Below are 23521 nucleotides of genomic sequence, written 5' to 3'. Positions count from 1 at the left end.
AAAAGAAAGAAAGCAACAATTAATCAACCCGACCAGTTGGTGGCAAATTACGAGCCAGACACCAACTGGCACGTCTTACCACCCAGCCTTCTTACACCTATCTAGTAGGACAATGAATGAGAAGGCGAAAAAATATAAGAGAAGTAGGCTAAAATAACCCAAAAACCAGGCAAAAAAAAATTGTGGATATGCAAAAAAATTCACTGCAAATCCATTCTTAGTAAGTAATAATTTCCCGCCCGAGAAAAAGTTCCCCATCCGCAGTACCAAATCTCACAGTGTAGATCACCCCCCCAGTCAGGTGTGAGGGCAGAGGGGGGAGGGAGGATAAGGGTATAGGAAGGGGCGAGGGGGGTTGGTAAGTGAGGGGGATAAGGGGGGTGTCCCAGCCCCATACGGGAGTCTATGGTCTTCTCGGGGGGTGTTTAAGCTATTGCTTCACGGAAGGCAGTCCGGGGAGCCAACTGAGATGCAGCGAAGTGTTTATGTGCATCAAAATGGCATCAGCAGGGCGTAATGGGATAAAAATAGGGAGCACAAAAAAAAACAAGAAAAAAACAGGAACAGGGGCAAACAGAAGTAGAAGTGGAGGATCGTCAAGTCCGAGTCCTCAGAAGCCGTCTGCGCGATCATGGTCCAAAGCAGGTCTTCGACCCGTTGTGCTATTCCTGGCTCCTCCGCCCTTGGCATTTTTCATCCTCTTCGTCTGTCTCTTCTCGGGGGACGAGAGCGGGGAGTGAGAAGGGCTCTGAGCACGAGGTGGGAGGGTAAAATCAGCATACCAATCTGGGAGGGCTATCAAGTCCAGCCCTAGGCCCTCACAGAAGTCTGGCAAGTCCGCCGGAACTCTCAAGACGTGTTGGTTTCCATTTGCAGATACTATGAGTGCGAAAGGAAAGCGCCATGTGTATCTGATTTCTTTTTCTCTCAGAGCCTCTAGTAGTGGGCGCATGGCCCTGCGGTTCTTTAAAGTAATCTGGGACAGATCCTGGAACAACATTATTGACTCCCCATTGAAGACTACACGTTCATTCCGTCTCGCCTTTCTCATTGTCTCTTCCTTCAGCTGGAAGTTCTGGAGGCAGCAAATAATGTCTCTTGGCGGTGCAGCATCCGACCCCCTAGGCCTGAGGGCTCTATGTGCACGTACAAATTCTATCCCCACATCTTCCTGTCTTTCAAGCAGGCTATTGAACAGTCTCTGAAGGGCAGGGATAATGTGGTCTGGCTCCACAGATTCAGGGATGCCTCTCACCCTAATGTTGGACCTCCTTCCTCTGTTGTCAAGGTCTTCCAGGTGCCTGTTCATTTCTATGAAATGGCTAGCATGGGTGACTGCAACTCCCTCCAAGCGGTGTATGGCTTTGTCTCTCTGCCTGCCTGCTTGTTCTGATGCTGCAAGTTTCTCTGTAAGCACCACTAAGTTCGTTTTAAGGTCCGTTATGGCAGCAGAAAAGGTAGACTTTATGTCTGCCGTGAAGCCCGACATATCATCATATGTCAAGGGCTTGTTGGAGCGAGATGTGCCCCTACCTGCATCCTCGGCAGCTGAGTCAGACTCTCCACTGAAGTCCTCCTCGTGGCGTGACGGCGCCATCTTGGAAGCGGCTTCCCCGTACTGAGCGGTCGATTTCTGGGAGAAGTGCTCTGTGATGCTCAGAGTTGCTGGAGTTGCTTTTCCTCGTCGGGAACGTGCCTGGGGGGTGTAAAATAGCTTCTTGCCCGGCATCGGTGCTTTTAGAGGTCGGGAATCAGGCATGTAGGCTGTGTGCTGACCGGAGCTCCTCTAGTGTGCTGCCATCCAAGCCGCGCGCCAAGCCACGCCCCCGTTGTTTATAGATTCTTTGCATCTATGGAAGTTGGAGTCTCTTCCACCCAGCTATATTAGATACTTCTATGGCTGCAGCACCCAGGGAAAGTGATACTAGAAACCAGAATTGGTGCTATATATTCCTTGCAGTTAAAAGAGTTGGTTAGCACTTTCAATTAGCAGCAAAAGGGTTGTTGGTTTGAATTCCGACCACGACACCATCCGCCTGGAGTTTGCATGTTCTCCCTGTGTCTGTGTGGGTTCCTCTGGGTACTCCGGTTTCCTCCCACACTTCCAGGACATGCAGGTAGGTTAATTGGATCCTGTCCAAATTGGCCCAGAATATTTATGTATATAAGTTTGTACGACTGTGTGTCCCAAGCGTGTCAAGATCCTACGGGGTAAATGACTGCACCAGCCAGGAAGACACTGGCTGCAAAAAGCGCCTAGAGGCGATTCAGTTTGCATGTGTAGTGCTATACAAGTCATTCATTCATTCATGCATTCATTCATTTATTCATTCCATCCAGTGGCACCCACCATGAAGATACCAAACTTGCAGCTGGGACAGAGGAACCAGGGAAGCATGAGTGTGGGTTGCATGGGTGGACCCTGTTCTGGGGGTGCACATAGAGTGATCAGGCAGCTGTATGACATAAGGCAGTTGCAGTAAAATGGTTAAGGCATCCCCAAGCATATTATTTAAGGAATTTGTTTTTAATATTGCCCTTGAAGCCATATACAATGACCCTCTACACGTATACATTATTTGACCCTCTTCAATTGAATCCAAGAAGATATGCTCATCTATACTGCTTGTAAGCAGTAGGACTGAGCCTAAAGCCCTGTACCCATGGGCCAGAATCTCATCAGGAAAAAAACGTTGTTTTTCCTGACGAAATTCTTGGCAAGAGTGTACACACACTTAATTCAAAAGAACCACCGTTCTTTTGAATGGCACGAATGCGGTGACGTCATCGAGCATGCGCTCGTCACATTCGATGCCATCGCCGCCATCTTGCTTCATCCTACCTATTCCTTGGAAGCTACCGCGCATGCGTCAAAGTCATATCGAGCATGCGCAGGTTTACACGGCGACAGGTAAGTATACAGACACTCTGGTTTCTCGGCAGGAAAACACTGCCGAGAATCCCAACAAGAAAATAGAGAGCAGGTTCTCTATTTTTCACGTCCAGATTCTGAGCAGTTTTCTTGACGAGAGACTTTAAAACCTCGTACACGCGCACGGTTTACTCGGCAAAAACCAGCAAGAAAACTGCTGGCAGAGCTTTCTTGCCGAGAAAACCGTGCGTGTGTACGAGGCTTAAGGGTCGGTCTGAATACAAGCTGAGGCCCAGATTCTCAAAAGAGATACGACGGCGCATCTCCAGATACGCCGTCGTATCTCTGCCTAGCGCCGTCGTATCTATGCGACTGATTTTTAGAGTCAGTTATGCATAGATATCCCTTAGATCTGACAGGCGTAAGTCTGTTACGCTGTCGGATCTTAACTGCAATTTTTTTTTGCCCGCTAGGTGGCGCTTCCATCGATTTCCCCGTCGAGTATGCAAATTAGCTAGATACGCGAATTCCCGAACGTACGCGCGGCCGACGCAGTAAAGTTACAACGTTTACGTTAGGCTTTTCCCGGCGTAAAGTTGCCCCTGGGTCTATGAGGCGCAGTCAATGTTCAGTATGGCCATCGTTCCAGCGCATGCCCCCCCCAAGTCCATTACCAGGCCCTTTGGGTCTGGTATGAATATAAAGTGGAATCCCAAATCAAAATTACCCTTCAGGTCTGGTATGGATATTAAAGGAAACCCTGTGCCAAATAAAAACAAAATGGCGTAGGGGTCCCCCTCAAAATCCATACCAGACCCTTATCCAAGCATGCAACCTGGCAGGCCACAGGAAAAGAGGGGGGGACGAGAGAGCGCCCCCCCCTCCTGAACCGTACCAGGCCACATGCCCTCAACATGGGGAAGATGTCTCCATGTTGATGGGGACAAGGGCCTCATCTCCACAACCCTTGCCCGTTAGTTGTGGGGGCCTGCAGATGGGGGGCTTATCGGAATCTGGAAGCCCCCTTAAACAAATGGGACCCCCAGATCCTAGCCCCCCCTTTGTGAATTGGTAACGGGGTACCTACCAAAAGTGTCAAAAATTGTAAAAAAAACACACAGACGCAGCTTGAGACAAGTCCTTTTTTTAAAAAGAAAAAAAATGCCAGCGATGCAATCCTTGCCCATGCCGTTTTTTTCAATGGCTTTTATCTGTATTGCCGGGACACGACAATTCATTATTGCCGCGAGTAGTTTTAAATAACTTTTTTTTCCTTTAGAAATGTCATTTTGTGCAGGGACTGCTCTAAACACGGGAACATTGTGCCACTTTACAGGCATACTATAGACACCCCCCAGGTACAAAATGTAAAGGAATATTTCACTTTTATTGTTTCACTTTAACCACTAGCCGACCATCCGCCGAAGTTATACGACGGCAGGTCGGCTCGGCTGCGCAAAAACATGTAGCTATACGTCATTTCGCATTCCAGACACCAGCCGGCCACGATCACCGCCGGGCACCCATGATCGCTTGTTACAGAGCGAGAATCGGGAGCTGTGTGTGTAAACCGGTCCTGTCAGGGGAAGAAATGACTGTCATTTCCCCTAGTCAGTCCCACCCCCCCTTCAGTTAGAACACACCAAGGGAACATAATTAACCCCTTCCTCGCCCCCTAGTGTTAACCCCTTCCCTGCCAGTGGCATTTTTACAGTAATCAATGCATTTTATAGCACTGATCGCTGTAAAAATGCCAACGGTCACAAAAATGTGTCGCCATTGTCCGAAGTGTCCGCCATAAGGTCGCAGTACCGATAAAAATCGCTGATCGCCACCATTACTAGTAAAAAAAAAAATATTAATAAAAATGCCATAAAACTATCCCCTATTTTGTAGACACTATAATTTTTGCGCAAACCAATCAATAAACGCTTATTGCAATTTTTTTTATGAAAAATATGTAGAATAATACATATCGGCCTAAACTGAGGAAAAAAACGTTTTTTTATATATTTTTGGGGGATATTTATTACAGCAAAAAGTAAAAAATATTACTTATAATATTAAGCTTACGTTCGACTCGAACATTGGGCTCATCCCTATTAACTAACCAAAGGCAAATAGGCTGTTTACAAGGGTAGTTTGATTTTACAGGTAATTATTTAAACTTATTGTAGTGAATATTCACTTTGTGAAGAATACCCAATCATATGCAAGCAAAATAGAGGGCATATGGCCTGGTATGGTTCAAAAGTGAGATCCACATGCTCCCCCCTATCCTGGCCAGGCTACATGCTTGGAAAAGGGCCTGGTGTAGACCTTGGTGGACCCTACAGTGTATTTTTTTACTTCTATTTTGTGTGGGCCCCCCTTAAAATCCATAAGAGATGCTCATCAAGGATAATGATCTGGTATGGATTTAAATTGACTCTTGAATAGGCTAAGCCTAGCCATGCATGGGTGAGAAAAAAATAAAATAAAAATAGTAAGTGAATAATCTGCCCAATGTCTTTTGTACTGATGATGATGAACAGGCTCACCTAACCTGGAGTTAGAGCTAATTGGACATCTTTAAATTCGGTTAATTTTCCTTATGCAGAATGCAAAGCACTTCCATGTGCATTCCTAAACTTGTTGAAAGGATTAAGGGCTATGGCTGGTTTATGTTTGTTTGGTGGTCATAATGCTTTAAGAATATTAACCTGTACGCCAGAGGCGTAACTAGAACCTTCAGGGCTCTGGTGAAAAAAAAAACACTAGGGCCCTTTACTCCCATGACATTTTGCCAACCCTAGACTCCTTTTTTTTATGGAGCACATTTTTTACTGCACTCCTACATCAATGCCCCACATCAGTGCCCCCCTACATCAGTGTCTCCAGAGTACTACTGTACTAAGGGGGCACTCTGGAGGAGGATTTAAAGGGGCACCCTGGAGAATATAATAGGGCACTTTGGAGGTCATATGGGTGCACTTTGGCAGGTGATGTAAAGGAGCACTCTGAAGGTACTAAGGGGCACTCTGGAGGATGCACCGCCGAGTAGTAGCAGTTTCAAGCCTACACTACAGCACAGCCAAAGCACACTTCTCCTGTCACAAACATACGGACAGGAAAAAAGTGCTTCGTTTTTACAGCACAGATTGGCCGCCATGATGAGGGGGGTGGGATCAGTGGGAGCGGTGGGGATGAGGTGGGTGGGATCAGTGGCAGTGGTGGTGATGAGGGGGGTGGGATCAGTAACAGCGGTGTTGGTGAGGGGGAGTAGGCTCAGTGACAGCAGTGATGGTGAGGGGGGTGGGATTAGTGGTGGTGAGGAGGGGTAGAATCAGTGGGAGCCATGGTGGTGAGGGATCAATTCAGTGGCAGTGGTGGGGGTGAGGGGAGTGGTATCAGTGACAGCAGTGTTAGTGAGGGGGTGGGATCAGTGACATCGGTGGTGATGAGTGGGGTGGGATCAGTGACATGGGTGGTGGTGAGGGGTTGGAATCAGTGGCAGAAGTGGTGATGAGGGGGTGGGATCAGTGGCAGCGGGGGTGATGAGGGGGGTGGGATCAGTGGCAGTGGTGGGGATGAGGAGGGTAGGATCAGTGACAGCGGTGTTGGTGAGTGGAGTAGGCTCAGTGACAGCAGTGATGGTGAGGGGGTGTGATCAGTGGTGGTGAGGAGGGTGGGATCAGTGGGAGCCGTGGTGGTGAGGGGTGGGATCAGTGGCAGTCGTGGTGGTGAGGTAGGTGGGATCAATGCAGAGGTGATGGGGGATAGGGATGAGATCAGTGGCAGAGGTGATGGGGGTAGGGTTGAGATTGGTGGTGTGGGGGATAAGATCAATGGCAGTGGTTGTGCCATCCTCCCCCACCACCAATCTCAATCCTATTCCCCTATCACCACTGATCTCATGCCAATTCCCTATCTTCTCTCCTGCAGGGGATAGGGATGAGATCAGTAGCAGTGGTGAGGAGGGGATTGGGATGAGATTGTGGTGGGGGGGATGGATTAGCCTTCCTTAAGAGGCGAATAGGCAGCAGCCGCCCCTGCATCCCAAAGTGGTGGAACAGGCAGGTGAATCCCCCCATGCTGGTGGAACTCCAGGGCCCAGTCACAAGTGTGACTGCTGCAACCCTGGTAGTTATGTCACTGCTGTATGCATTCTGTGCTGGGCTGGTACTGACATTTTAAGGAAAATCTGCTTTGTCTATGCAGGGCAAACGAATAGGTTCATGTTATTGCCTTTCTTCCCAGAAGCATATGACAACATTTACTTTACTCCAATAAAAGAAATTACCTGAAACCTCTAGGTAGGAAATAAAATAAAACGAATATGCTTATATCTCTTTAACGCTGCTCTCTTCTGATATCAGCATGTTTCTTTACCCACATGAGCACTGGGGCACAACTGATAAGCCCAGTGCTCATGTGGGTCCCAGTATAAGCCTTGCTGTACAGGAGCTACAAAAGGATGATACCAAGTCAAATGTAGTCACTTACACTGCTTAATTGCAAAACAAGTGTCTGTGTTCACATATTTATTCTTTAAGTTTTTTTTGTGAGTTTCACGGTAAATTTAAACAATCAGCATATTATATCCCGCCCCCATAGTGTTTAGCAATAGGAGGACATGGAGGAGGAGAATAGGAGGGACGTGTCATTTTCCACTGTGAATACATCCACATGTACAGTATGACTCTATACTCATGTGGGCTGAACAGATAAGAAAAAGGAGGAAATGAACAGCTTTGAAGGGAACTGAATTTCAGCATGCTCTGTAGAGGACACCAGCTGGTCTACATAATCTCAACCTGTAGTGGGGACACTGATTATGAGAATATAAGACATACAGCCATAGGTGTGCGCAGCCTATTGCATTAGGGTGTGCACACCAAAGCTCAAACACACATGCGTGTATAATATACCATATATGGCAGTGGGCAAGTCAGTAGGGCTTTGTCAGCAGGGCAGAGATCGGTGTCAGTAGTTTATCTTTATTTGTATTATTATTATTATTATTATTATTATTTTACAATTTTATTATTATTATTTTTTTTTATATGTTTTTATTTATTTTTTTAGGAGCCCTGTTTGGGGGCTTTGGTGAAATATCAGTGGTCTAAACTGACCCCTGATGTCTAACTATTGAGACAGAGAAAGGGACTGAGGACAGAGATTCCCCAGTCCCTTTCTCTGCAGCCAGGCAGCAGGGGGAATCTGCATAGTACAGGGTGATTAGGGTGTGCCCAGGCACACCTTACACCCTATGTGCGCACGCCTATGCATACAGCTGAAGGCAGGTTCAACCAGGTATATTTCACTTTACACAAAACAACTCTGTAGTGGCTTTGTGTGTATGAACACTATGTGATGTAGTATGTAATGAGAGTATTTCATAGTCTGTGTTTAATTAGCGTAGACCTCATTTTCCCAAGGTCTTTATCTGTTTATAAACTGTAGCTCACTACAACTGATCACATACAATAATGTACTGCTGTATCTGGCAATGTGCATTCATTTTTATTTGGCTTAAGTAATGCCGCGTACAGACGGTCGTTTTTTGTGATGAAACAAAACGACGTTTTATGTGATGAAAAAAAACAACGTTTTTGAAACTTCATTTTCAAAAACGACATTGCCTACACACCATCGTTTTTCAAAATCCTCTAGCAAATCGCGGTTACGTTCAGCACGTACGACGGCACTCTGTTCCATTGAAGCTCGCTTCATAACTTGCTTCTGAGCATGCGTGCGGGTTTAAAAACGTCGTTTTCAACGTCGTTTTGCCCACACACTATCATTTTAATTGACACAAAAAACGACGTTTTGAAAAACGACACAAAAAATTCGAGCATGTTCGATTTTTTTTTTTGTCGTTTTTCAGAAGACATAAAACAACGTTTTCCCCACACACGGTCATTTTAAATGACGTTTTCAAAAATGTCGTTTTTTTTCATCACAAAAAATGACCGTCTGTACGCGGCATTAGAGGACAACTTAATGTTACTGGGCCATATTCTGAGTAGAGTTACGACGGAGTATCTCAGGAAACTCCGTCGTATCTCTCTTTTTTGACCCGCGTATCTATGCGAGTGATTCCTAGAATAATTTTCGCATAGATACGCTGAAGATCCGACATGTGTAAGTCACTTACACTGTCGGATCTTAAATGTAATTCGCCGCCGGCCGCTAGGTGGCGTTTACGTTCAGGTCTCATTTGTTTATGCAAATGAGCCTGATACGCCAATTCCCGAACAAATTTGCGTTGCGTAACCGTCGCTTACGTCGTTTGCGTAGGCGTAATGTTACCCCTGCTATATGAGGGGAAACCTTACGCCAGTCCCACGTATGCCATGTTAAGTATGGCGTCGGGTCCGCGTCGTCTTTTCCCGTCGGGTACGTAGTTTTCCTAAGTCGTTCTTGAATACGACTTTACGTTTTCCGCCGAGAACTGGAGCATGCGCACTGGGCTATTTTTAGCCCGGCGCATGCGCAGTTCGATCGAAATGGGGGCGCGCTTAATTTAAATATAAGCCGCCCCCTTTGAAATACGCGGGGATACACCGGGCCTTTTACACTACGCCTCCGCAAACTACGGAGCAAGTGCTTGAGGAATACGGCACTTGCTCCAGTAAGTTGCGGCGGCGTAGTGTAAATGGCTTACGCGAGGCCGCCGCAGAATATTGGAGAATCTGGCCCAGTGTCAGGGACGTTCTGACCATAGCACAGCCGAAGTTCCTAGGCAAAGGCAGATATGCATGTGTTTTGCAATTACAGTGTGATTTGAGATCGCGGGCAGAATCTCAGCGATTCTGCGATCCCAAAAAGCCAAATGTGAATGGAGCCTAAGAATGAAGTTTAACGATGAACTTCGGCTACTATTTTAAAAGGTATAGTGCTAGGGAGTTAGATATTCTGTTGGGTTTCGTTTACTCCCTGTGTCCTTGTTAAGGGCTAAGTTCACTATTTCAGGCAGAATTAAATTTTTTATAATAAATAGAAGCCTTTTCCAATGTCCTTTCTGCCCGAACCATCCCAATGTGCTTATCTCTCATTTACCTCATCTATGATAGCTTTGAATTTTCATCATTTTTTTTTTAAATGCCTTCAAATTTCATCACTTCCTGGAGGTCATATCCCATCATGCACTGCCTTGGTTCATCACAGAATAGGACGTGTTAGGGTATGCTTACCAGACTAGACCACACCTCCCTCATTACTATACCACTTCTTGTCCTTTTCCCACCCACTTTCAGTACAATCTGATTGTATACCTCCCTTTAGATCTACCATCAGCTATGAAGCTCCTGAACTTTTTTAGAGCGGTATGTGGTGCGTCTTTTTACCATGATTTTTGGTGCAGTTGCAACACGGTTGTTGCTTTGCAAATGAGCACCTGCCACCTGTGCTTGGGGTGCCATTAACTTTTAATTTTGCAGCAAGTGGGATGCGTGTGTTTTATGTGCAGTTGCCATGTGTTCGGAAAGTACAGATTGTTCTTATGTAAACATACCAATTTCACTTTTAGGCCCCATTCACACACAGTGTAGTGGCCGTGCACATATTTTGGCGCATTTTTCTTATGACATGCATAGCACAGCCTATTGATTTCAATGGACTACCCTACACGTGGCAACATAGCATATTGAACATTGTGGTGTGTTGAGGTATTTACTGCATGTTTTGCTGTATTTGTCTATGTTTTTTTTTTAACGTGGCAAAATGTGTGTTTGCTTCTGTGTTTACAATTAATGGCACTGAAAGCATGTGTAGCGCTACCTCCGCAGGAGCCTGGTGATACTAGTGAGTTAAGGCAATGAGCGAAGGTCCAGTCATCAATTGGGTTTTCTTCAATGCTTTATTAAAAGGCCCAACATGGCCAACATCAACATAAGACAAGATAGGAAAGGTTGATGAAGCATGAGAACAACTTTAGTATCAGGCCTTGTATATGAAAAAGAGCAGTCCCGCTCTCCACAATAATGAAATCAGTTCGTCGCCACTCTAGCCAGAGTGGGTAAAGTGCCCACGGACAGACTTCTGCCACAAGTCTGGCAGCCGAAGTGTCACTTGCAAATCGCTGGGAGGAACAGACCTCTGTCACAGGCCTGACTCTGGACCTCTTCCACAGGCCTAGGGATTTAGGGTGCAATAATTGGATTGAGCGAATCCTCCCAGTAAATTCAGTTAAGGTCACCAGTTGACAGCTGCAATATACCTGTCATTATCGTGGTGACCAGATCCCCGATGGTTCGTTCAGGCCTCCTGGATAACCTCTCTCTGGGTTCTCCCTGAGCCGATTCCCCACCGCACAGCTCTCAGCTTAGGATCAGCATCAGGATGGAGCTCCGCATTGGTGCGCAACTCCGGCCAGGTAGGCCATGGTGGCAGGGTCCATGGATGCCGCACCTGGAACGCGGACCCCCGAAAAGGACTTAGAATCAATGGCGTCTGCCCCAGATATACCCTTCCCCAGCACGCCCAGCGAGGGAAAAACTCCTCTAATTGGCTGCTGGGCAAAAGTGGCTCTGCCAGAACCCCTCTAGCGCCAACTGCCGCCCAGAGGTGGAAACGCACCCCTGAAACACAGATTGACCTACAAGCCAGTTCTGAAAGGACAGCAGCCCTGCAATTTAACAAATTGTGAATGGGAGCAAAATAACTCTCCCATTCCCCACTAACTTTAGCGTAGTGCCCATACTGAAAGTAAGGGGGCGCTACACACGACTAGTTTATTTTAGGTGTATAAAGGTGGCCATACACTATATAATCTCTGTACAATCTCCTTTGGATTTACTAATGCTTATAATAGGTGGACACACTATCTATCCAATTACTCTGTATCAAATCAGACAGGCCCCTTGCACTTGTAAATAGTTGATGGTAGATCTAAAGGAGATGGTACAATCAGATTGTATTGTGTAAGGTGAGTTTTACAGAACCCAGGACACACTTTGCCTGTTTTCAATACTACAGCTCTATCCACTTTGGCTGTGATTGCTCAGCTCCTGCAAACTCTGTCAAATGAGCGATTGACATGAGAAGATGGTAAAATGAGGAAGACCCTGGCTGTGAATGTTGTTTGTTGACATTGATTGAATCTCAGTACACGGGTGGGCAGGAGTGATCTCCTGTAGGAGGAGGGCAGGTGCAAAGAGTGCGTTAATGAGGTCAGCTGGTGAACTACTTGCTGTGTCTTAACAGTTTTCCTAACCTACGGGCTGTCCAGGGAGTAATGGAGGAGTTCTTTATACAACAAACTGGAGGCTAAGTTAAGGCCTGGTCTAGGACATATAGAATGCTTTTTCTTTTCTGCAAAAGAAGTACATTATATACAGTATATTGGTACATAAGGAAGCTGGAATTTAGAAATTTAGAAAACATATCGGATGGCAGACGGGTGTCAGCGTCAGAGTCAATGGGTGGACAGGTGGATCAGAGCGGGCTTATCGTGTGCAAGGGGGCAAAGAGTAACTCCGCTTTTGTTGAGAAAAAAACATTCCCCTCGGGCTGATCTATGTACATTACAATGATTATAACAAACTGTGTTGCAGATTCCTATCTGTTGTTATTCTGCAGAAATCCCTGTGTGTTTGTCTGTGATTATGTTGGAAAGTGAAACTAATGGGAGTGGTTTCATAATTATCAATCAGCTGCTGCACTGGCATGGCTCTATTAAGGAAAGCTGCTGGGCCTGTACCCCTTTTGACATGATTTCCTATTGGAAGTATTTCACCAAAAATTACATTTTTGTTGCAGGGGATGCCTGCAATCTGACTTGTATCTTAGTGTAAACTTCTGGGAAAGTCGGTAAGCCAATCACACAAGGAGGAAATTATGTTTTTGGTGGGCGTCCTGTACACATTCTATGTACAGAACACCTCCAGGTAGCCATATTGCATTGTATTTTCCAGGAAATTACAGAGCTGCAGATTGAAAAGGAAAGGTATTTTTTTACTAACATTCAATTACAATATGGCTTGTGTCGCAATTGTATACTCTATGTTATTTTTTCTTTATTTGCTAATTTTTTTTCCCACTACAAAAGTGGAGTTACCCTTTAATTCCCCAATCCACACTATTGATGTGTTCGATCCATGTATAGCTGGCTTAACCCTTACCTGTTCTTTATAAAAAATAAAAATAGAGTTCCACTTTAACATTCATCTTTGTGTGAAATGTATGCTGTGCAGCAGTGGTCTGTGTCATGTATGTAAACAACAAGGTCTGTCATAATACTGCATAACTCGCGATATATCACAAATGGATTTACAGATGTGCAAAATTCCAGTTTTTCCTGTAATTTGAAAATGTTCATATTGTGGTTACAGTTGTCTTTTATTTTCAAACATAAAAGACATCTTTACTGCCTTTCCTTTTGTAATAAAACTTACATTTTCTGATTTCTTTGCGGGTCAGTACAGCTTTACATGCTTTTTCTAGAACTTCATCTGATTTGTTTACACTCAGTCATCTTTACACCAAAGTACTAGAGGGTTGATAACTTGGTAGTTGATACAGATTGACATCTATGTAAAATTTAAGGTGGTTTTAAAGCCAAAAATGTTTTTGTTACTTTAATACATTCCCTGCAATAAGGTAAAAAAAAAAGACGTTTTATCCAGCTCCACACAGGGACTCATTGGCTCCTGCTGCTGTCAGTCAAATGCAGTAAGGAGGAAGTGGGGTGGGGCTAAGCCCAGCTGTGTGTGTCTATGGAGTGTAGCACAGCTCAGGAGCAAGCCCGCCCTGTGTGCACCCATAGCAAGCGGCTAGCCAAGATTGCTGGAGGGGGTCCCCAGAAGAGGACGTTTGTGGCCGCTCAGTGCCAAACCATTATCTTTAAAAAGACCCTGCCACCAGTTTGCAGGTAAAAGCCCAAAAAGTCAAGTATTTTAAATGCTAACTTGGGGTGTTTTTCCAATGATTTCATATTGATTTGCACAGTAGCTTTAAACTTTCTAGAAAATGTGACTGCTCCAGGAAGAGTCAATTCCCTAGTGCAGCCCACTGCCTCCTTATATGTCATAAACTGTGTAATTACCTTCTGTTCTTGACTAGTTCTACCATCTCTCTCCTCATCAGCTTTTATATAGCTGCTAGGGGAGGAGCAAAGGAGAATACTGTAGAGCAGGGGTGGCAAACACAAGGCCTGCGGGCCGAATCCGGCCTGCCGGATCTTGTAATGTGGCCCGCATACAGCAGCCTCCTCATTTTGCCAGGTTGGGATTCCAGCGAGCAAGCGGTGCGGCGAGGCGAGTCTGAGCACAGGCATTAACATATTCCCCTTACTGTGCTGCTCTGTCTCCGCCTCTGCCTCCAACGCTGCGTCTCAGGCTGCCACTCTGGTCTCCGCCCTGTCTCCGCCTCCGCTCTTTCTGCAGCCATGTCGGCTTACAATGCCACTCTGGTCTCTGCCTCCACCACCGCCCTGTCTCCACCTCCACCCCGCCTCCCCAGTCCCAGCCAATGATGCCGGCTTTTTTGCATGCCACTGACTGTTCATAGTGGCAGAGATTGCTGGCAGTTTTTTGGGCATTTTTTTCCCCCATCCAGCGGGCTGCGTCCTGTGGCTCTTCTTAATAAACTGGGTACTATAGCCCAATACAAAGAGAGGGAGCCGCCTATACAGGGGGGTACCAGAGCTGGTCCAGGTAGGAAGAAGTACAGATGTGAGGAATTTTTAGCCGCAATCCTGACCCATGCACCGTGTACGTAGCGCAATCCTGACCCCTGCACTGTGTACTTAGCGCAATCCTGACCCATGCACTGTGTGTACTTAGCGCAATCCTGACCCATGCACTGTGTGTACTTAGCGCAATCCTGACCCATGCACTGTGTACTAAGCGCAATCCTGACCCATGCACTGTATACATAGCATAATCTTGACCCATGCACTGTGTACTTAGCGCAATCCTGACCCATGCACTGTGTACTTAGCGCAATCTTGACCCATGCACTGTGTACTTAGCGCAATCCTGACCCATGCACTGTATACGTAGCGTAATCCTGACCCCTGCACTGTATACGTAGCGCACCCGGCCCTTTGAGGGTAACCATTAGGGATGAGCTTCGAGTTCGAGTCGAACTTATGTTCGACTCGAACATTGCCTGTTCGCCTATTCGGCGAACAACGAACAATTAGGGGTGTTCGCGGCAAATTCAAAAAGCCACGGAACACCCTGTTAAAGTCTATGGGAGAAATCTAAAGTGTTAATTTTAAAGGCTAATATGCAATTTATTGTCCTAAAAAGTGTTTGGGGACCTGGGTCCTGTCCCAGGAAACATGTATCAATGCAAAAAAAAAGTTTTAAAAACAGACGGAACAGTGAATTTAATAATGCTAAAAGTGAAACAATAAAAGTATAATATTACTTTAAATTTCGTACCTAGGGGGGGTGTAAAGTCAGCATGTGAAAAAGCGCATGTTTCCCGTGCATAGAACTGTCCCTGCACAAAGTGTCATTTCTGAAAGAAAAAAAGGCATTTAAAACCGGCTTTGCGGCTCTAATGAATTGTCGGCTCTGGCAATTCAGAGATGATTCATTCATAAAAAATTAAAATTAAAAAGCTGGGGGTCCCCCCAAATTCCATTAACAGGCCCTTCAGGTCTGATATGGATATTAAGGGGAACCCCGCCGTCAATTTAAAAAATAATATGACGTGGGGTTCCCCCCCAAATATCCATACCAGACCCTTCAGGTCTGGTGTGGATTTTAAGGGGAACTCCACCCCAAATGTAAAAAAAAAATGGCGTGGAGTTCCCCCAAAAATCCACACCAGACCATTATCCGAGCACGTTAACCTGGCCGGCCGCAGAAAAGAGGGGGGGACAGAGTGCGGCCCCCCCTCTCCTGAACCGCACCAGGCCACATGCCCTCAACATGGGGAGGATGTCCCCATGTTGATGGGGACAAGGGCCTCATCCCCACAACCCTTGCCCGGTGGTTGTGGGGGTCTGCGGGCAGGGGGTTATCAGAATCTGGAAGACCCCTTTAATAAAGGGGACCCCCAGATCCTGGCCCCCCCTATGTGAAATGGTAATGGGGTACACTGTACCTCTACCATTTCACGAAGGAAGTGTAAAAAAAAAAACACACAGACACCGTAGAAAAAAATCCTTTATTAATAAAAAAAAACAAATCCAGCAATGTGAATCCACTCTCGGCCCGGCCCCCTGCTCCAACATTGTCTTCTATCCAGTGACGGATGATCTCTCCAGCGATGGGTGATCAGTGGTCCGGTCCAGCGATGAGAAGATCCATCCGTCCAGAGCGCAGCAGGCAGCTCCTCTCTCCGTGGAACACAGCCGGACCACTGATCACCCATCGCTGGAGAGATCATCCGTCACTGGATAGAAGACAATGTTGGAGCAGGGGGCCGGGCCGAGAGTGGATTCACATTGCTGGATTTGTTTTTTTTTATTAATAAAGGATTTTTTTCTACGGTGTCTGTGTGTTTTTTTTTAACTATTTACACTTCCTTCGTGAAATGGTAGAGGTACAGTGTACCCCATTACCAATTCACATAGGGGAGGGCAGGATCTGGGGGTCCCCTTTGTTAAAGGGGTCTTCCAGATTCTGATAAGCCCCCCGCCCGCAGACCCCCACAACCACCGGGCAAGGGTTGTGGGGATGAGGCCCTTGTCCCCATCAACATGGGGACATCCTCCCCATGTTGAGGGCATGTAGCCTGGTGCGGTTCAGGCACTCTGTCCCCCCCTCTTTTCTGCGGCCGGCCAGGTTAACGTGCTTAGATAAGGGTCTGGTGTGAATTTTTGGGGGAACTCCACGCCATTTTTTTTTAAATTTGGGATGGAGTTCCCCTTAAAATCCACACCAGACCTGAAGGGTCTGGTATGGATATTTGGGGGGAACCCCATGTAATTTTTTTTAAATTAACGGCGGGGTTCCCCTTAATATCCATATCAGACCTGAAGGGCCTGTTAATGGAATTTGGGGGGACCCCCAGCTTTTTTATTTTTATTTTTTATGAATGAATCATCTCTGTAATTGCCAGAGCCGACAATTCATTAGAGCCGCAAAGCCGGTTTTAAATGCCTTTTTTTCTTTCAGAAATGACACTTTGTACAAGGACAGTTCTATGTACGGGAAACATGCGCTTTTTCACATGCTGACTTTACACCCCCCGAGGTACGAAATTTAAAGTAATATTACACTTTTATTGTTTCACTTTTAGCATTATTAAATTCACTGCTCCTGAAAAAACTGACATTTTTAAAACTTTTTTTTGCATTGATATATGTTTCCTGGGACAGGACCCAGGTCCCCAAACACTTTTTAGGACAATAACTTGCATATTAGCCTTTAAAATTAACACTTAGATTTCAAATGTTCGAGTCCCATAGACTTTAAAAAGTTAACACGAACATTTGGTGTGTTCACAAGTTCTGATGCTAACCGAACAGGGGGGGTGTTCGGCTCATCCTTAGTAACCATACTGCTGATGCGGCCCCCGATGAATTTGAGTTTGCCACCCCTGCTGTAGAGGGTCATTTGAGTTACAGTCTTTTGGGGCTGCTGACATCAAATCCAAGATGGCGTCACTCTGGCTTTTCAATGACTACACAAGGGAGGTTTTTAACAGGCAACATATACCGTATATTATCCATTGAGTGCAGGAGGATGATTTTTGGACATATTTTTAAAATCAAATTAATTGTTAATTTCTTCATAAAATTCTTCAAAATCAATGTTCAATTCTTGTTTTAGATCAATGCCTACTTAAAAACAGACAATGTTTTGGTAATTATACATGATTCCTATTAACAGGATGAATTTTGCATCCAGCCCAAACGTATAAGGTAAGAGAAGCTGTCAGGAGAGTTTAGTAGACCAGTACTGTGTGCCTACACAGAGGAGACCAAGACTGTATGCAGTGAAATAAAGGTGTTTATTTACAAATAAGTGAACAAAACATGTGGGACAACCAGTGCACAATAAACAGCAAACAGTATGTACAATCAAAGGGAGATACCGTATCCATAAACAAAGCCAGGCCGAGGTCATACACAGGGGAAGTCAGCAGATGGGTGAGGATGGGAACACAGCGGATCAGGGAGCGGATGGATGGACGGGCTGCGAGGTAGGAATCCAAGGGAAGCAGGAATCAGGAAGGAAAGTCCAGGCAGGGATAAGGATCAGGATACAGGGAGGAAAGTCCAGGCAGGGATCAGGATCAAGGATCAGAATCAGGGTCCAAAAATCAGGGTCAGTATACAGGCTCAGGATCAAGGTAAATAGACAGATACCAGAGCGAGGACTGATTGCACACGCCGGGTATATATATGCTTGCTAATTACGTTCAGGTTACACCTGAACGCAGGAAGGGCTGTATGCTCCATACTGCCAAGAATCCCCCGCTGGTGGACGCCAGTACTGCAGCCCAAGGATAACATAACACCACCAGGGAAGAACTCCCCCGACAGTCCAAGACTGTCGGGAGACACCTGGTGGTGGGCCACAGTACTACACGCCAAATACCAGGCAGTAACACCAGCAGGGGGAACCTTCCCTGACAGAAGCGTTCTGCTTAAAGTGGATGTAAACCCTCCATACACCCAGTAAAGTGAACAGCCTCAGATGATATAATAGTAGAAAGACATTTTTGGACAGCCGCACTCTGGAAAAACCTTCTTGGTTGCCTTTTATTGATAAAAGTTTTCAAACACCACACATCACAGCAAAAACAGGGGCATACAGCTGATGTTTCACACTACAATCAGTGCTTACTCATAGCTAATTCATTTTAGCCTCAGATGATACACAGGGATGAACCAAGTTTCACTACATATATTTTACATGTATATCTGCTGTCTTCACATTTATATACTGTTTAGAAATTTCAGATCATGTTATGAGATTTTCTCTTCCTGGTTAACACATAATGTGATGTCTGGGCATACAGCCAAGATAACTAACATTGCTAATTGGAGGAAAGGCACACCCCCCCTGTCATCATAGGCAGAGACACTCAGAGGTGTTTTGAAATAGGACCTGCTCCCTGCTAATCTTTTTTAGCAACCTCCCCGTGCTTAAGATTCAGGCTGCTTTTTTTGTCTAAAGTGTCAGAAAATTTGTCAAGAGTTATCAGGCTGATAACAGAGGGACAGTTCAGGAGAGAGCTATGGGGCACTTTAAAGAGAGATAACAAAATTCTGCAGATATATGTGCCCAGCTCAAATTTCATGAATCGGGTTTACATCCACTTTAAAGAGAATGTGTGTACACTGTTACTGACATGTGTAAACTTGATTTACTAAAGTGTTAGAAGTACACGGAAGTAAACTTGTGTTTATGTCAGATATTTGATCATGGAAGCTTTTTTATAAAATTATCTTACACATAGTTACATAGTTACATAGTTAGTCAGGTTGAAAAAATACACAAGTCCATCCAGTTTAACGATAAAAAAATAATAATAAAAATGATATCATCATACAATCCCATATACCCAATTCTATACCCACAGTTGATCCATAGGAAGGCAAAAAACCCCAGCAGAACACAATCCAATTTGCTACAGCAGGGGAAAAAATTCCTTCCCGATCACCCGAGAGGCAATCGGATATTCCACGGATAAACTTTACCTATAAATGTTTGTACCCAGTGTAAGATTGGGGTTATTAGACTCCAGCGATAGATGTGTTTTCCAGTGAGTACACCAATCCAGAACTGAGTTTTTAAGGGCCTGGTAGCCCACTTTTATTTAAAAAAAAAACACGAAAGTTCACAAATAGAATAGTAGCCCTCGCAGGGGGTTCCACCATTCCTGTACCTTGACAAATTCAACAGTTTAGCCTCCTGGCTTCCACACACTTGCCATCCGGCTGTTTCAGGCCTTTAGCCTAGGCCTAGTCCTGCTGTTCCTCAGAACACACAGTTTCCTAAAGTTAAGCTCAAACCTCGCTTTCTTCTGTCAGCGTCCTGCTGCTCAATCTCTGTTCGTCAGAACAAACAGTCTCCTGGAGTTAAGCTCAAACCTCGATTTCTCCTAATGACATCTGCCCCTTGCAGACATCCACACAGCCCCTGACTCCACTCAGAGGGATTTTGGGAATCCACCTGATTCCTGGGACAGACCTCCTGTCTGTAGGGTGGGGCCCTGAGCTATAGTCAGGTCAGAACTAAATAGCTGAACACACAGCTGTCTAATTAGTGTGTCTTTCTCTCCAACATATGGCGTAACCCAGCAATCTTTCCCATAGCACAGGGTCCAGCCCTCACATATCCTCCCCTCCTGTTTCGAACCGGAGGGAGGAACACATAGACCCATCATCAGAAATGGGACACCTCCGTGCCAGCCATTGGCTGCGTAGGACCATTTTTTCCGGGTATGTCTCAACCAACACTTCACCGTGGCGCCTCTGAATGAATGAATGAATGACTTGTATAGCGCTACTCATGCGAACTGAATCGCCTCTGGGTGCTTTTTCCAGCCAGGGTCTGCTTGGCTGGTACGGTCATTTTACCCCGTAGGATCGTGACATGCTTGGGACACACAGTCATACATATATATATTGGGCCAGTTTGGACAAGATCCAATTTACCTACCAGCATGTCTTTGGAGTGTGGGAGGAAACCGGAGTACCCAGAGGAAACCCACGCAGGCACAGGGAGAACATGCAAACTCCAGGCAGATGGTGTTGTGGTCGGGATTCAAACCAGCAACCCTTTTGCTGCTAGGCGAAAGTGCTACTCACTGCACCACTGTGCTGCCCACTGTGCCAACTGTGCCAACTCTAAGCAGCAAAAGTCCTAACCTGCCCAACGTTTTCTCTAAAGGGGCACTCCACCCACATCTTCATCCGGTTGTGCTTCCACCAGCACTTTTTCCTGAACCGTGGGCTCCCACTAATCTCTCTATCCCTTCTACCTTCTGGCCTCAAGATCCTTCTTTTTCCTCCCACAGACCTACTCTCCTGGGACTGTTGGGGACCTACTTCCATGAAATCTGCCAGGGATTGACCGCTCTCACTACCTGACGTAACATTAACCAACAACCTTTGTTTCTCAGGTTCACTAACCCCTCTGTGGTTACCTTTGGCAACCAAACCATCTGAGATCAACAGCACACCCTTCTGTTCAACCTCACTAGCAATGTTCCACAAAGGGTTACTCAACTCAACACTGTCACCAGGACCTCTTGTCCCCTTGTTTTCTAGGACAACGTCTATGGAGGGACCACCCACAGGCAATCTCCTCTTCTCAAGTGAATACATGCAGTTCCTCTAATCTTTCCTCATAGCTGAGCTCCTCCATGCCTCTTATCAGTTTGGTTGCGCTTCTCTGCACTTTTTCCAGTTACCCGATATCCTTTTTAAGAACTGGGGCCCAAAACTGAACTGCATATTCTAGATGATGTCTTACTAATGATTTGTACAGAGGCAAAATTATATCACTGTCTCTGGAGTCCATACCTCTCTTAATACAAGAAAGGACTTTTCTCGCTTTGGAAACCACAGCTTGGCATTACATGCCATTATTGAGCTTATGATTTACCAAAACCCCCAGATCCTTCTCCACTACGGATCCCCCCAGTTCTACTCCCCCTAGTATGTATGATGCATGCATATTCTTAGCTCCCAAGTGCATAACTTTACATTTATCAACATTAAACCTCATATGCCACATAGTCGCCCAATTAGACAGAGCATTGAGGTCGGCTTGTTAAATGGAGACATCCTGTAAGGACGTTATTCCACATGATTGGATGTTTCAATTTACTTGACTTCTCTGAATTTCACCTCACTTTACACTGGTCTCATTATGTTGTGTTCCTCTGCCATTAATGAAATGTTTATATAGATAATACTATCTATCTGTTTTTGTTATCTGTTATTTTGGCTAGGCACGGTGTTGGTTTGACTGCCGACACCTGTACAATGGCAGACTGACATTCTATGCACTATAACAATGGTGCAGTCATTGAGGTTGCAAAACAAATAGCACAATGATACTTTGGTTTCAGTTAGAAGGAAATTAATCACCCTGGCTCTTTCTAATGAAATTACAATTGCAAAAATAACCACAAAAAATATAAGTTTGAAGACAAGCAAAAATACATTTTTTTTATCCTGCAGACTTTCATAAACAGGTGAACAAAGGGAAGAATGATTGCATAGAACTTGTTTGCAATCAGTCACCAATGAAAGGAATAAAAAGAAATGAACACTGAAGGTTTCTCATTCCGGTAAACAAATAATTTGTGAGCAATCTGTGCTCAGACCACAAATAGAAGCAAGAATTAAATGTGCCCCTAGCTGACCAGCATATACATATATCATTGGTCTGGTGTAATGAAGATTACCTGATAAAGATCACGATATGACAGCTTTCCTTTTGCATTGGCTGCTGAACAGCCAGAAACTGTTTTCAGCGGCCAGCCAACTATTGATCCAGTTCCCTCCTGTCAGTGATGCAGTTAATGGGAATTCCACAGGCAAATAAAAGCTACATTTTGTCTTCATTTTCATCTGAAATATGAGCTGGTCTTTTGTACTCTAGACAGTCATTTATTACTCATTTTCTTTTATTGATGTTTATGAGCTGAAACATAAAATGATTCTCAAATGTAGTTTAATTGAGGCAGCAGTTGACATTTTGACCATGATTACTGAAGCACCATAAACTGCATTAACGCAACAATACAAGATTTGATTTCATTGGTTGTTTGACAGATTTTAAATGTATTTAAAATGCATCTGGCTGTACTGTACATTCAGCAATACCAAGCTTTAATGCTATGTCGGCCAGGCATTGCAATCTTTATTTAATGCTATCATAATTTTCTATTGCAGTTTTTATTTGATAGCAAGGGACAATAACTTTTTTAATCCTATGAATATAAAATATTTTCACATTTACATTACTCCGATAATGAAGAGCATAAAAATTAGCTAGGAGAAGATAATGCACGTGCAAAGGCATATCAGGGACAACCACCAAAAAGGATCACACAGTTTGAACAAATGTAACAACTACTGTATTTTCTTTGTTATCCCTTAATTCTGCTCAGGTCTTGTTGCTTTTTTCTAACCATTTAATTTAAATTATGATTGCATAATAATTATGTGAACCCTAACATTGAACTTCTCTTATTTTCTCCCTTGTTGGTTTGTTAAAGCTTAAACTTAAAAATTATCCCTTGCAGTGGTGCTGCATCTGACCTGCAAATTTTCTTTGTTTTTTAGTCTATGGAAGAGTAAACACAGCTTTCTTACCTGAACCTCCACACCCCTGGTAGGCAACGCTCCTTCACACTCAAACGGTGGACTGTCCCTCAGCATCACCAGATCCAGTGCAGCTCTCTGGTGATGATGTTAAGACCTTGGACTGCTTCAGTGTGAGGGAGAAGAGACTGAGGGTACCAGTCTAGCAACCCTCTCAGTACAGGCTCAGTTTCCCAGAATTGGGCTTAACTATGCAATTCAAAACATTTTTTATATTTGTTTAATAAGTGCAAAAAATACTTGTTGATCTTGTCAGAGATCTAGTGAGCTGATAACTTGTGCTCTTTGCCCGTGCTGACTGCTACACTTTAGCAATATTTTCAGCTATGTGAATCACACCTTCCCCTATGTTTTGGAGATGAAGGGAGAAGAAGGGGTTCTGTATGTAGTGCTGTAGCAGTAGTAGTAGAAAT

Source organism: Rana temporaria, chromosome 5 (genome assembly GCF_905171775.1).
Source record: "Rana temporaria chromosome 5, aRanTem1.1, whole genome shotgun sequence".
NCBI lineage: Eukaryota > Metazoa > Chordata > Amphibia > Anura > Ranidae > Rana > Rana temporaria.
The sequence above is the reverse complement of the archived record's forward strand: the minus strand, read 5'-3'. Positions refer to the sequence as shown.